A 15,346-nucleotide genomic window follows, 5' to 3' on the forward strand; every position below is an offset into this window, starting at 1 on the left:
AGTCCTGGGATGAACTCTGGGATCATGGGATGGGATTTGGGGTCCTGGGGCGGGATTTGAGGGTCCTGGGGTGGGATTTGAGGGTCCTGGGGTGGGATTTGGGGTCCTGGGATGGGGTTTGAGGGTCCTGGGATGGGATTTGGGGGTCCCAGGATGGGATTTGGGGGTCCTGGGATGGGATTTGGGGTCCTGGGGTGGGTTTGGGGGATGCCTGGAGTGGTCTTGGAAGTCCTGGGATGAACTCTGGGGATCATGGGATGGGATTTGGGGTCCTGGGGTGGGATTTGGGATCCTGGGGTGGTCTTGGAGGTCCTGGGATGGGTTTTGAGGTCCTGGGATGGGATTTGGGGGTCCTGGGATGGGATTTGAGGGTCCTGGGATGGGATTTGGGGTCCTGGGATGGGATTTGGGGATCCTGGAGTGGTCTTGGAGGTCGTGGGGATGGGTTTTGAGGTCCGGGATGCCGCACGAAGGACGGGGGAAACAGTTTGATGCAAACTAATCTCCGTTTATTGGTGCTCTTACACACAGTTATATACCTTGTTCTTATCTCGCATAACACATGGAATTACTGATTGATTAGTTACAGTTAGCACGTTACTACGCCATTAGTTACATGGCAGGGAGATAACAACCTCTGTTTTACACCACTCGTCTGTTTTCCAGGAGATCTTGCGAGCAAGGGGGTCTGCAGAAAGCCCGTGCTTATCCAGCGTGCCCGGGGCTGGGCTCACTCCATGGTTGAGTGATAACCAAACCATCAGTTGTTATCAATACACGCTGCCTTCATTCTACACGGGGGGGCATTAGGAGGTGTGAATGATAAGAGTTTGGGTTGAATGGTGAGTCAGGTGGTTAATCATGATAGGATTATAATGAACAGTCATGGGTTAGGGTTGAGTTGGGGCATGTCACTGGGGGGGTTTGGTGGTCCTCCATCTCTAGCTTAAAAGGCTAGTGCTGTAGCATAGCTTCCTAGTGGTTAGGATGATAGGAGGGCAGATCAGCTCTCGAAATGGTGGGAGGGGAGTTGATTCTACTACAATTGGTATTTAGCTGTGGTTGGCTCCACAGATTTCTGAGCACCGACCGTAGAAGGTGCCTGGTCGTGTGGCGATGAATGACGTTTGATTAAGTCGTCCCGGGACGGCATCGGTTTTTACTCCTAGGGTTGGGATTGCTGAGGAGCGAAGCACGTCGCTGGCGGTGACGATAACACGGATGGGGGATTCTATTGGGATGACGACTCGGTGGTCCTCCTCCTTCTAGAAAGGAAAGCACTTTAACTGCATGGGTAGCAGAGCCAGCCCAGGGCTCAGGAGAAAGAATGACCTAACAACCTACAACTTGTAAACCAAAACCTCCCCAGGATCTGCTGTTAAAGGGAGATCAGAATTCTTATGCCAACTGGCATCTGGATTTCCCCCCACCCCACAGTGCAACCACTGAATTTCTGGCCTATCAGCAAGGTAGTGTAGTTGTAGTGTTAACTTGCTCCCTCCTTGCGCAGGCAGGGGAAAGATTGGGCATGGAGAGCTGTAGAGGGCACAGTAACACTTTAGTGCAGCAGGACTGATCAGAGCTACACCTTTCACACTGATGACAGGTCAGGGATCCCCAGAGAAGAAAGGGATGAAGCTAAGCATTGGCAACAGCCTCTCTCAGAGCACGTGTGCCTGAGCAAGCATGTCACACAGGTTGATGTGCTCCCTCCTCTGACCCACCCTTGCTAACCTCTAGTCAGCTGGTGATGGTGCAGAAAGGGTTGTTTACTGTTTATTAAGAGGTTTGAGAGTACATGTTATGGCAGCCTCATGTGAGGCATAGGAGGGCAGATCAGCTCTCGAAATGTGGGAGGGGAGTTGATTCTACTACAATTGGTATTTAGCTGTGGTTGGCTCCACAGATTTCTGAGCACCGACCGTAGAAGGTGCCTGGTCGTGTGGCGATGAATGACGTTTGATTAAGTCGTCCCGGGACGGCATCGGTTTTTACTCCTAGGGTTGGGATTGCTCAGGAGCGAAGCACGTCGCTGGCGGTGACGATAACACGGATGGGGGATTCTATTGGGATGACGACTCGGTGGTCTACTTCTAACGGGCGGAAGTGACCTAGTGGCAGTTCTGTTGTCGGGATTATACATGAGTCGAATGTCAGGTCTTTGAAGTCTGTGTATTCGTAGGATCGATATCATTGGTGGGCAACAGCTTCTAACGTGAGGTCTGGCTCGTCAATTTCGTCTGTTATGTATAAGATTTGTAGGGATGGGGGGGCGAGCAGGATGAGGACGATGGCTGGCGGGATCCTTCAGATTAACTCTACTTCTTGGGCGTCTACGGCGTTCGAGGAGAAACTAGAAATTAGGGTTAATAAGCACAGGACTAGGCTGCAGATTGCAAGTGCGACTATAAGGGCGTGGTCGTGGAATTCAACGAGTTCTGCTCTAATGGGGGATGAGGCGTCTTGGAATCCTAATTGAGAGTGGTTGGCCATTTAAGATGTACAGGGTTTTCATCTGTGATTTAGCCTTGACAAGGCTATGCAATGGTTTTACTACCATCTCATCAGAAAGAAGCACAGGTGGTTCAATGCGATTGGCTTGAAACCAACGCATGAGGGTTCGACTCCTTCCTTTCTTGGATTTGGACGAAGGCGGGTTCTTCAAAGGTGTGATATGGGGGAGGGCAGCCGTGGATCCACTCAGTATTGGTGGCTGTCAGTTCTGGCTGCAGGACTTTTCGTTTTGAGGCTAGGGCCTCTCAGATGATGAATATTAGTATGATTACAGCTGTCATTGAAATTAGTGAGCCAATTGGGGATAAAGTATTTCAAAGGGTGTAGGCGTCTGGGTAGCCTGAGTATCGCCGGGGTATGCCGGCTGAGCCTAGGAGGTGTTGTGGGAAGAAAGTGAGGTTTACGCCTACGAATATCACTCCGAAGTGGGCTTTAGCTCAGGTTGGATGAAGTGTGAATCCTGTAAATAGTGGGAATCAGGGGGTGAATCCAGCGAGAATTGCGAATACAGCCCCTATTGACAGTACGTAGCGGAAGTGAGCAACTTGTGATGCCTTTGGTCCTCGTGCCACCCCTGGTCCTCATTCCCCCTGTGATGCTGGTGCTGCCCACGGTCCTTGTGCCACTTGTGGTCCTCATGCTGCCCGTGGTCCTTGGTGTCACCAAAGCTCCTGGTGCCACCCCTGGTCCCTCTGGTACCAGGTGAAATCTCCTCCTGCCTCCATCTGCTGCCTCCAGGTGCACACAGGGTTCTGGGGCCCTGGCTGCGGTTTGGGGAGGAATAAGGGGATTTTGGTGCTCTCAGAAGGACCAGCCTGGGCTGGGAGGTGTCAGTCTGTCTGTCTGTGTGTGGCTGGGGCTGGGCAGGGTTGGTGGCCCTGGGGATCCCTGTCAGCAGCAGTGGGTGGGGGCAGGACTGACACCCATCCCACCCCTCAGGGCTGTGACCACCTTAATTGCAGGCAGCCAATTAATTTCCCTCTGGGAAAATTCCAGGGCAGGATGGGCCAAGCAGAGCCCTGGTGACTCCCCCGCCCCCCCCCCCCAGTCCAGGGGAGGAGGACAGCACAGGGACAATGAGCTCAGTGAGGTTTGGGTGACAAATCCAGGAATCAGGGGGTGAATCCAGCGAGGATTGCGAATACAGCCCCTATTGACAGTACGTAGTGGAAGTGAGCAACTACGTAGTATGTGTCGTGTAGTGAGATGTCCAGTGAGGAGTTTGCTGGGACTACTCCAGTGAGTCCCCCCACAGTGAATAAGAAGATGAGTCCTAGGGCTCATAGCATGGGTGGGTCCCATTTGATCGTCCCGCCGTGTAAGGTCTTCAGCTGAAGACTTTGATTCCAGTGGGGATGGCGATGGTTATTGTAGCGGATGTAAAGTATGCTCGTGTGTCTACGGTGCCTACGGTGAATATGTGGTGGGCTCACACGATAAAGCCCAGGAATCCAATGGATACTATGGCTCATACTATGCCCGTGTAGCCAAATTTTTGCCAGCGTAGTAGGTTACTACGTGGGATAAAGTTAAACAACATAAAAGTTATGTTTGGACATAAACTTATCAACATATCAACTTATATTAACTTTATCTCCCGAATCCTGGGAGAATGAGGATGTATACTTCGGGGTGGCCGAAGAATCAGAATAGCTGTTGGTACAGGATGGGGTCTCCTCCTCCAGCGGGGTCGAAGAATGTTGTGTTTAGGTTTCGGTCCGTAAGTAGCACGGTAATTCCGGCGGCGAGCACTGGAAGAGAGAGGAGGAGAAGGACGGCGGTAATGAGGACGGATCAAACGAATAGGGGAGTTTGGTATTGTGAAAGGGCGGGGGGGTTTATGTTGATTGCAGCAGTGATAAAGTTAATTGCTCCTAGGACTGATGAGATGCCGGATAAATGTAAGGAGAAGATGGCGAGGTCTGCGTGGGCTAAGTTGCCAGCTAGAGGGGGGTAGACAGTTCATCCTGTGCCCGCGCCTGCTTCTACAGCGGAGGAGGCGAGGAGCAGGAGGAATGATGGAGGTAGGAGTCAGAAGCTTATGTTGTTTATGCGGGGGAATGCCACGTCAGGGCCTCCGATTATAAGGGGGACCAGTCAGTTTCCGAAGCCTCCAATCATGATTGGTATGACCATAAAGAAGATCATTACGAAAGCATGGGCAGTGACAATTACGTTGTAGATGTGGTCGCCCCCTAATAGGGTGCCCGGTTGGCCAAGTTCTGCCCGAATTAGGAGGCTGAGGGCGGTTCCAACTATTCCAGCTCCGAAAATGAGGTACAGGGTGCCAATGTCTTTGTGGTTGGTTGAGAACAGTCGTCGGTTAATGAAAGTCACGGGTGAGATGGCTGAGTGTTGTAAGCGTTAGGCTGTAGTCCTTTTCACAGAGGTTTGATTCCTCTTCTCATCGGCCTTGTAGTGAAGTTCACAATGAGTCGCAAACTCGTTAATGTGCATTAAGTGTGTGCCGGGGCCTAGGTAGGTTGAAGCTTGCCGGTTTGAGCGTCTAGCTGTTAACTAGGAGTATGTGGGATCGAGGCCCATCCACCTAGGTCAAGGCTCTGGCTTAATTAAAGTGTCTGAGTTGCATTCAGAAGATGCAGGTTAATGGCCTGCGAGTCTTCGCAGAAACTAAGAGGGTTTAGCTCTTATTTAAGGCTTTGAAGGCCTTCGGTTTGGGGTTATCCTAAGCTTCTTAGATGAGGGCGAGGGTTATCGGGGATAGCGGGAGAAGGAGGGTTGATATAGAGGAGAGTGCAGCGATTAGGGTGTTTGTGGGTTTATTAGTATGTCATTGTTTTATGTGACTTGCGGGGTTGGGCGGGAGGGTGATTGTTGAGTAGTAGGCTAAGTGGAGGTAGAAGAATAGACCTAGCAGGGATAAGATGGCGATGACTGTGGCGGGGGCGGTTATTTCTTGTTTGGAGAGTTCTTGGGTAATAAGTCACTTGGGTAGGAAGCCTGTTAGTGGGGGGAGGCCTGCCAGCGACAGTAGTGTTATTATTAGTGTTGTGTTGAGTATGGGAGTTTTTGTTCAGGAGGTCACTATTGTTGATAATTTAAGGGGTTTTGTGGCGTTGAGTGTTAGAAAAATAGCTCCAGTTGTAATACAGTAGACGTAGGAGGTCATTAGCGTTAATTTTGGGTTGTAAATCAGGGCGGTGCTCATTCCTCCCAGGTGGGAACTTGATGAGAAGGCCAGGACCTTTCGGATTTGTGTTTGGTTTAGGCCTATTCACCCTCCCAGTGCGGCTGAGGTGAGGAGGGTTGGGTCTAGTGAGTGGGATGTGAGGAAGAGAACAGTGATCGGGGGAAACTGTATATATAATAGATATAGAATATATCTAAATAGATATAGAATATATCTAAAAAATAGGTTAGGGGGGAGCCTTGTAAAACTTCTGGGAATCAGAAGTGAGATGGCACAGGTCCGAGTTTCACTGCAATTGCTGCTCTTAGCAGCAGGGATGATGTGGGGTGGCTGAGTTGGGTGATGTCTCATTGTCCAGTGTGTCAGGCGTTAAGAAGAGTAGTAAGGTGGAGGCGGCAGCTTGGACTAGGAAGCATTTGATTGCTGCTTCGATGGCCCGCGGGTGGTGGGCTTTTGAGATGAGGGGGATAATGGCCAAAGTGTTGATTTCGAGCCCGGTTCAGGCTATCACTCAATGGTTGCTTGAGATGGTGATGGCTGTTCCCAGGATAAGGCTGAGGGAGAGTGTTAGTTTGGCGTAGGGGTTCATTAATAAGGGAGGGGGTTAAAGCATCATTTTCGGGGTATGGGCCCGATAGCTTCATTTAGCTGACCTTATTAGGAAATAATATCAGGGGAGTATGGAGAGTTTTGATCTCTCTTGTGTGGGTTCGATTCCCACTTTTCTAATTATGGGCGTAGGAAATGAGAGGGTTGGTGTACCTCTGTGTTCACTTTATCATAGTGACCCTTTGACGTTCAGGCACATTTCCTCAGGTAAGGAGGCAGGGCTGCGTAGCTGGTGTGTCATAGGCACAGGGCTAGGGTGTAAAAAGGAAAAAGTAAAAAGTTTTGGTTTTGATTTTCATGGTAAAAAGTTTTTCCATAGGAGATGCATGAGTTGGTCGTAGCGGAATCGAGGGTAAGAGGCACGAATCCATAGGAATCCGGAGGACAGAAGGAGGGTTTTTGTGGCTAATACAATGGGAAATAGTTCCGAGGGGAGGTTTAGTGTGGTTGGGTTGAGAAACAGGATGGAGGTTAAAGCGTTTATTAGTTTATTGTTGGCATATTCGGCAAGGAAGAACGGGGCGAAAGGGCCAGCAGCGTACTCTACGTCGAACCCAGAGACAAGTTCTGATTCTCCCTCTGTCAGGTCGAATGGGGCTCGGTTTGTTTCGGCAAGGGTGGAAATGTATCGTATTATGGCTAGGGGCCAGGAGGAAAAAATTAGGTGAAGGGGTTCTTGAGTGGTGGCCAGGGTGTTGGGGGTGTAGTTTCCTGTTGGGACAATTACCGAGAGGAGGATGATGGCGAGAGTTACTTCGTAGGAGATGGTTTGGGTACTGCTCGTAGGGCCCCAATTAGGGCGTATTTAGAGTTTGAGGCTCAACCCGACCATAGGATTGAAATAGGAGTCCCAGGTTGAGGTCAGCGAGGGAGAATGGGAGGGGTAGTGGGACTCAGATTGTCATTGCTGGCAGGAGGGCGAGCATTGGGGTTGCGATAGATAGGAGGGGGGAGGATGTTGATGGGCGGATTGGTTCCTTGATAAATAGTTTTACCCCGTCCACCATTGGCTGGAGAAGTCCCAATGGGCCTACAATCCTTTGCGGGCTTGGGTGTAGCTTAGTACTTTTCGTTCTACCAGGGTTAGGAAGGCTACTGCGACTAGGATCGGGACGATGGAGGAGAGGGATATGGTGAGGTGGGTAATGGGCTGGGGTCAGATCATTTGGGGGGGAGCTAGGGAGAGGATTTGAACCTCTGGATAAAGGGCTTAAGCCTTCTGCATTTGCCGAGCTCTGCCACGCTGGCAATCCTTTTCCAGGATGGGTAGGGGGGGGGGGTTCTTTTTGTAATTTAGTTGTGCTCATTACTTAAAGAGGGGGCGTGCTTGTCGTATCGGCCCCACTTTTCCGGTCCTTTCGTACTGGGAAAAGTCAGCCATGGACAGAAACCGACCTGGATTGCTCCGGTCTGAACTCAGATCACGTAGGATCTGTTGAACAAACGAACCCTTAATAGCGGCTGCACCATGAGGATGTCCTGATCCAACATCGAGGTCCTAATCCTCCTTAGGACAGGAGCTCCTAAAGGGGATTGCGCTGTTATCCCTGGGGTAGCTTGGTCCATTGCTCAGATAGGCACTGGGTCTGGTTCCTGTGAGCACTTTGAGGGGGCAGGATCTATGGGGTGAGATCTGTGGGGCACGGGGGGGATCTCTGGGTCCAATCTCTGGGGCAGAATCCATGGGGTGGGATCTATGGGGTGAAATCTATGGGGCAGAAAGTCTGGGTCAGGATCTCTGGGGCTGGGGGGGATCTCGGGGTCCAACCTATGGGGCAGAAATGAATGGGTCAGGATCTATGGGGCAGGATCTATGGGGCAGGATCTATGGGGCAGGATCTATGGGTCAGGATCTATGGGGCAGAATCCATGGGGCAGGATCTCTGGGTCAAGATCTATGGGGTGGGATCTCTGAGTCCAATGTGTGGGGCAGAACCCATGGGGCTGGGATCTATGGGGTGGAAGCCGTAGGGTGAAATCCCTGGGTCAGGATCTATGGGTCAGGATCTATGGGTCAGGATCTATGGGTCAGGATCCATGGGTCAGGATCCATGGGTCAGGATCTATGGGGCAGAAATCAATGGGGTGCAATCTCTAGGGCTGGGATCTATGGGGCAGGAGCTGTGGGGTGGGATCCATGGGGTGAAATCTGTGGGGAGGGATCCATGGGGCAAAATCCATGGGGCAGAGATTTATGGGCAGGATCTCTGGGTCCAATCTCTGGGTCTGGGGGGATCTGTGGGTCAGGATCTGTGGGTCAGGATCTGTGGGTCAGGATCTATGGGGCAGGATCCATGGGGCAGGATCTATGGGTCAGGATCTGTGGGGCAGAATCCATGGGTCAGGGGTCTATGGGTCAGGATCTATGGGGTGGGATCTCTGGGTCCAATCTCTGGGGCAGAAATCAGCGATGGGGCAGGATCCACGGGACAGGAGCTGTGGGGTGGAATCCATGGGGAGGAATCTATGGGGTGGGATCTGTGGTTTGGGGTCTATGGGGCAGGAGCTGTGGGGTGGGATCTGTGGGGCAGGGATCTATGGGGCAGGGATGGGGTCTATAGGGTGGGATCTATGGAGCAGGATCTATGGGGCAGGGATCTCTAGGTCTGGATCTATGGGTCAGAACCTCTAGGTTGGGATCTGTGGGGCAGAACCCGTGGGTCGAGGTCTGTGGGGTGGGATCCGTGGAGCTGGGATCAATGGGGCAGGATCCAGGGGGTGGGATCTATGGGTCTGGGGGAGGTTTGGGGGTCAATCTATGGGGCAGGATCCGTGGGGCAGAGATCTGTGGGGTGGGATCCATGGGGCTGGGATCTATGGGGTGGGATCTGTGGGGCAGGATCTGAGAGGCAGAATCCATGGGGCAGAACCCAGGGTTTGGGATCTGTGGGGCAGGAGCTGTGGGGTGAAACCTGGGGGTTCAATCAATGGGGCAGAAATCAATGGGGCAGAGATCTATGGGTTGGGATCTATGGGGCAGAATCAGTGGGGCAGAATCTATGGGGCTGGGATCTATGGGGCAGAACCCCTGGTTTGGGATCTCAGGGGTGGGATCTGGGTTTTGGGATCTGTGGGGCAGAAATCAATGGGGCTGGGATCTATGGGGCAGAATCTATGGGGCAGAATCTATGGTTTGGAAGCCATGGGGCTGGGATCTATGGGGTGAAATCCATGGGGCAGGATCTCTGGGTCAGGATCTGTGGGGCAGAACCTTTGGGTCCAATCTCTGGGGCAGAATCCATGGGGCAGAGATCTATGGGGCAGAACCCCTGAGTCCTGATCTGTGGGGCAGAATCTTTGGGTCAAGATCTATGGGGTGAAAGCCTTGGTTTGGGATCTGTGGGGCAGGATCTATGGGGCAGGATCTATGGGTCAGGATCTATGGGTCAGGATCTATGGGGCAGGATCTATGGGTCAGGATCTATGGGTCAGGATCTGTGGGGCAGAAATCAATGGGGCAGAACCTGTGGGTCAGGGATCTATGGGGCAGAATCCAGGGGGCAGGATCTATGGGGCAGAACCTCTGGCTCTGGGGGGTGGAATCCGTGGGTCAGGGTCTCTGGGTCCATTTCATGGGTCTGGGGGGATGTGTGGGGAAATCCATGGGGCAGAACCTCTGGGTCAGGATCTGTGGGGCAGAAATCAGTGGGTCAGGGATCTATGGGGCAGAATCCCTGGTTTGGAATCTATGGGTTGGAATCTATGGGGCTGGGATCTATGGGGCAGAACCTCTGGGTCCTGATCTATGGGGCAGAGGCCGTGGGTCAGGGATCTGTGGGGCAGAAATCAATGGGGCAGAGATCTATGGGGCAGAACCCATGGGGTGGGATCTCTGGGTCCAATCTATGGGTCCAGGGGGATCTGTGGGGTCAATCTGTGGGGCTGGGATCTGTGGTTCACCCCAAATCACTCCCAGTAGCCTCCCAGTTCTTCCCAGTTCCTCCCAGTTCCCTCCCAGTTCCTTTCCAGTTCCTCCCAGTCCCTTCCAGTTCCCTCCCAGTTCTTCCCAGTTCATCCCAGTTGCCCTCAGTTGACTCCCAGTTGGCTCCCAGTCCCTCCCAGTCCCTCCCAGTTCCCTCCCAGATCCCTCCCAGTCCCTCCCAGATCCCTCCCAGTTGCTCCCAGTTCTCCCAGTCTCTCCCAGTTCCCTCCCAGTCTCTCCCAGTCCACCCCAAATCACTCCCAGGAGCCTCCCAGTTCTTCCCCGTCCCTCCCAGTTCCCCCCAATCCCCTTCCAGTCCCTCCCAGTTGACCCCAAAGCCCTCCCAGTCCCTCCCAGTCCCTTCCAGTCCCTTCCAGTTCCTCCCAGTTCGCTCCCAGTCCTTCCCAGTTCATCCCAGTTGCCCTCACTTGGCTCCAGCTATGGGGCTGGATCTATGGGGCAGGGGGGTCCCTCTAGGGTGGGATCTGTGGGGCAGGAGCTTTGGGGTGGGATCTCTGGGTCAGAACCTCTGAGTCCTGATCTATGGGGCAGGATCCATGGGGTGGAATCCGTGGGCTGGGATCTCTGGGGTGAGATCTGTGGGGTGAAATCCCAGGTCAGGATCTATGGGGCAGAACCTGGGGTTTGGGATCCATGGGGCAGAATCCATGGGGAGGAATCTATGGGGCAGAAATCAATGGGTCAGGATCTATGGGGCAGGATCTATGGGGCAGGATCTATGGGTCAGGATCCATGGGGCAGGATCCATGGGTCAGGATCTATGGGGCTGGATCTATGGGGCAGGGGGGTCCCTCTAGGGTGGGATCTGTGGGGCAGAATCTGTGGGGCAGGGATGGGATTTCTGGGTCAGGATCTATAGGACAGGATCTATGGGTCAGGATCTATGGGTCAGGATCTATGGGTCAGGATCCATGGGGCAGGATCTGTGGGGCAGGATCTATGGGTCAGGATCTATGGGTCAGGATCTATGGGTCAGGATCCATGGGGCAGGATCTATAGGACAGGATCTGTGGGGCAGGATCTATGGGGCAGGATCTATGGGGCAGGATCTATGGGTCAGGATCCATGGGGCAGGATCTATGGGGCAGGATCCATGGGTCAGGATCTATGGGGCAGGATCCATGGGTCAGGACCCGTGGGTCAGGATCTGTGGGTCGGGATCTGTGGGTCAGAACCTCTGGCTCTGGGGGGATCTGGGGGTCAATCTTTGGGTCAAGATCTATGGGGCAAAGATCTGTGGGTCAGGATCCATGGGTTGGAATCTATGGGGCCGGGATCTGTGAGGCAGAACCTCTGGGTCAGGATCTATGGGGCAGAGGCCGTGGGGCAGGACTGATGGGTCCAATCTGTGGGTCTGGTGGGACTTCTGGGTCCAATCTATGGGGCAGATTCAGTGGGGCTGGGATCTATGGGGCAGAACCCCTGGTTTGGGATCTATGGGGTGGGATCTGGGTTTTGGGATCTCTGGGGCAGGATCTATGGGGCAGGACTGATGGGTCCGATCTGTGGGGCAGAATCCGTGGGTCGGGATCTCCGGGGCTGGATCTATGGGGTGGGATCTGTGGGGCTGGGATGTGGGGCAGAACCTCTGGGTCCATTCCATGGGTCTGGGGGGGATCTGGGGGTCCAATCTATGGGGCAGAAATCAATGGCTCAGGGATCTGTGGGGTGGGATCTGTGGGGCTGGGATTGGGGTCTGTGGGGCAGGATCTGTGGGTCTGGATCTATGGGGCAGGGGGGTCCCTATAGGGTGGGATCTGTGGGTCAGAATCTGTGGGGCAGGGATGGGATTTCTGGGTCAGGATCTATAGGACAGGATCTATGGGGCAGGATCTATGGGTCAGGATCTATGGGTCAGGATCTGTGGGTCAGGATCTCTGGGTCGATCTATGGGGCAGGATCCATGGGGCAGGATCTATGGGGTGGAATCTGTGGTTTGGGATCTGTGGGGCAGAAATCAATGGGTCAGGATCTATGGGGCAGAACCTGTGGGGTGGGATCTGTGGGGCAGAACCTCTGGGTCAGGATCTGTGGGGTGAGATCTATGGGGCCGGGGGGAGATCTCTGGGTCAGGATCCATGGGGCAGAATCCATGGGGCGGGATCTATGGGGCAGAACCTCTGGCTCTGGGGGGTGGAATCCGTGGGTCGGGGTCTCTGGGTCCATTTCATGGGTCTGGGGGGATGTGTGGGGAAATCCATGGGGCAGAACCTCTGGGTCAGGATCTGTGGGGCAGAAATCAGTGGGTCAGAGATCTATGGGGCAGAATCCCTGGTTTGGAATCTATGGGTTGGAATCTATGGGGCTGGGATCTATGGGGCAGAACCTCTGGGTCCTGATCTATGGGGCAGAGGCTGTGGGGCGGGATCTGTGGGGCAGAAATCAATGGGGCAGAGATCTATGGGGCAGAACCCGTGGGGTGGGATCTCTGGGTCCAATCTATGGGTCCAGGGGGATCTGTGGGGTCAATCTGTGGGGCTGGGATCTGTGGTTCACCCCAAATCACTCCCAGTAGCCTCCCAGTTCTTCCCAGTTCCTCCCAGTTCCCTCCCAGTTCCCTCCCAGTTCCTTTCCAGTTCCTCCCAGTCCCTTCCAGTTCCCTCCCAGTTCTTCCCAGTTCATCCCAGTTGCCCTCAGTTGACTCCCAGTTGGCTCCCAGTCCCTCCCAGTCCCTCCCAGTCCCTCCCAGATCCCTCCCAGTTGCTCCCAGTTCTCCCAGTCTCTCCCAGTCCCTCCCAGTCTCTCCCAGTTCACCCCAAATCACTCCCAGTAGCCTCCCAGTTCTTCCCACTCCCTCCCAGTCTCCTCCCAATCCCCTCCCAGTTCTTCCCAGTTACCCCCAGTTGGTCCCAAGCCCCTCCCAGTTTCCTCCCAGTCCCTCCCAGTCCATCCCAGCCCCTCCCAATCCCCTCCCAGTTCCCTCCCAGTCCCTCCCAGTTGCTCCCAGTCCTTCCCAGTTGACCCCAAGTCACTTCCAGTCCCTTCCAGTCCCTCCCAGTTGACCCCAAAGCCCTCCCAGTTTCTTCTGATCCCTTCCAGTCCCCTCCCAGTCCCTCCCAGTTCCCTCCCAGTTCCTGCCAGTTCCCTCCCAGTCTTTCCCAGTTCATCCCAGTTGCCTTCAGTTGGCTCCCAGTTCCTCCCAGTTCCCTCCCCGATCCCTCCCAGTTTCCTCCCAGTTCCTCCCAGTTGACTTCAATTCCTTCCCAGTCCCTCCCAGTCTGTCCAGTTCACCCCAAATCACTCCCAGGAGCCTCCCAGTTCTTCCCAGTTGCTCCCAGTTGCTCCCAGTTGACTCTAAATCCCTCCCAGTTCTTCCCAGTCCCTCCCAGTTCCCCCCAATCCCCTCCCAGTTCCCTCCCAGTTCCCCCCAATCCCCTCCCAGTTCCCTCCCAGTCCCTCCCAGTTCCTCCCAGTCCTTCCCAGTTGACCCCAAATCACTCCCAGTAGCCTCCCAGTTCTTCCCAGTTGACTCCCAGTTCCTCCCAGTTCCCTCCCAGTCCTTCTCAGTTGACTCTTAGTAACTGCCAGTCCATCCCAGTTCCTCCCAGTTCCTCCCAGATCCCTCCCAGTCCCTCCCAGTTCCCTCCCAATTGCTCCCAGTTCCTTCCCAGTTGACTTCAAGTCACTCCCAGTCCCTCCCAGTTCACCCCAAATCACTCCCAGGAGCCTCCCAGTTCTTCCCAGTTGCTCCCAGTCCCTCCCAGTTGACTCTAAATCCCTCCCAGTTCTTCCCAGTCCCTCCCAGTCCCTCCCAATTCCCTCCCAGTCCCTCCCAGTCCTTCCCAGTTGGCCCCAAATCACTCCCAGTTCCCTCCCAGCCCCTCCCAGTCCCTCCCAGTCCCTCCCAGTTCAGTAGCCCACCCCCCCCGTTCTTTCAGGAGCCCCCGGGGGTTCAGTAGCCCCCTCCCCCCTTTCAGTAGCCACCCCGGGCCTTCAGCAGCCCCTGGGCCTTCAGTAGCCACCTCAGGCCTTTAGTAGCCCCCCCGGGGCTCGGTAGCCCCTCCCCCCCTTTCGGTAGCCACCCGGGAGGGAGCCCAGGGGGGGGAAGCCCCGGCCCCACCCAAATTTGCTTCGTTTGGCCCCAAAAAGAAAAAGAAAAAAGAAAAAAGAACAAAAAACCCAAAAGGGGGGGAGGGGGAGGGGCAGGGGGGGTTTTGGGGTGAAAAAAGGAAGATTTGGGGCAGCTCTTGGGGGGCAGAAGGCGCCGGGAGGAGGTAACGGGGGGAGCTGGGGGGCTGGGGGAGGCACTGGGAGGGACTGGGAGGGAACTGGGAGGGACTGGGAGGGAGTGGGAGGGAACTGGGAGGAACTGGGAGGGACTGGGAGGCACTGGGAGGGAACTGGGAGGGAACTGGGAGGGACTGGAAGGGAACTGGGAGGGACTGGAAGGGACTGGGAGGGAACTGGGAGGTACTGGGAGGGAACTGGGAGGGACTGGGAGGCACTGGGAGGCACTGGGGGGGACTGGGAGGAGATTTTGAGGCACTGGGAGCAACTGGGAGGCACTGGTAGAGACTGGAAAAGGATTTTGAGGCACTGGGAGGGGACTGGGAGCACTGGGAAGTACTGGGAGTGCATTTTATCCATACTGGGAGCTACTGGGACGAGCTCTTTTCTATACTGGGAGCTACTGGGATGAGGTTTTTTCTATACTGGGTGTTACCAGGAGGGGTTTTGCCCATACTGGAAGCTACTGCGGTGTACTGGGAGCTACTGGGAGTGCATTTTCTCCACACTGGGAGCACTGGGATGAGGTTTTTTCCCTACTGGGTTCTACTGGGAGTGGATTTTTTCTCTACTGGGAGAACCAGGAGGTACTGGGAGGGACTGGGAGGGACTGGGAGGGACTGGGAGGGAACTGGGAGGGACTGGGAGGGACTGGGAGGGAACTGGGAGGGACTGGGGGGGACTGGAAGGGAACTCGGAGGGACTGGAAGGGAACTGGGAGGGAACTGGGAGGGAACTGGGAGGGACTGGGAGGGACTGGGGGGGACTGGAAGGGACTGGAAAGGAACTGGGAGGCACTGGAAGGGAACTGGGAGGGAACTGGGAGGCTCTGGGAGGGACTGGGAGGGACTGGGAGGTACTGGGAGGGAACTGGGAGGCACTGGGGGGGACTGGGAGGCACT

The 15,346-nt window shown here is 54.7% G+C and overlaps 1 pseudogene; it reads right to left on the minus strand.

Moving 5' to 3' along the window:
* Positions 1-4,111: 4,111 nt before the first annotated feature.
* LOC139791043 (NADH-ubiquinone oxidoreductase chain 2-like) lies at positions 4,112-6,511 on the minus strand (annotated as a pseudogene).
* Positions 6,512-15,346: the final 8,835 nt, after the last annotated feature.

The sequence above is a fragment of the Heliangelus exortis genome, unplaced genomic scaffold (assembly GCF_036169615.1).
Source record: "Heliangelus exortis unplaced genomic scaffold, bHelExo1.hap1 Scaffold_92, whole genome shotgun sequence".
In the NCBI taxonomy this organism is placed as follows: domain Eukaryota; kingdom Metazoa; phylum Chordata; class Aves; order Apodiformes; family Trochilidae; genus Heliangelus; species Heliangelus exortis.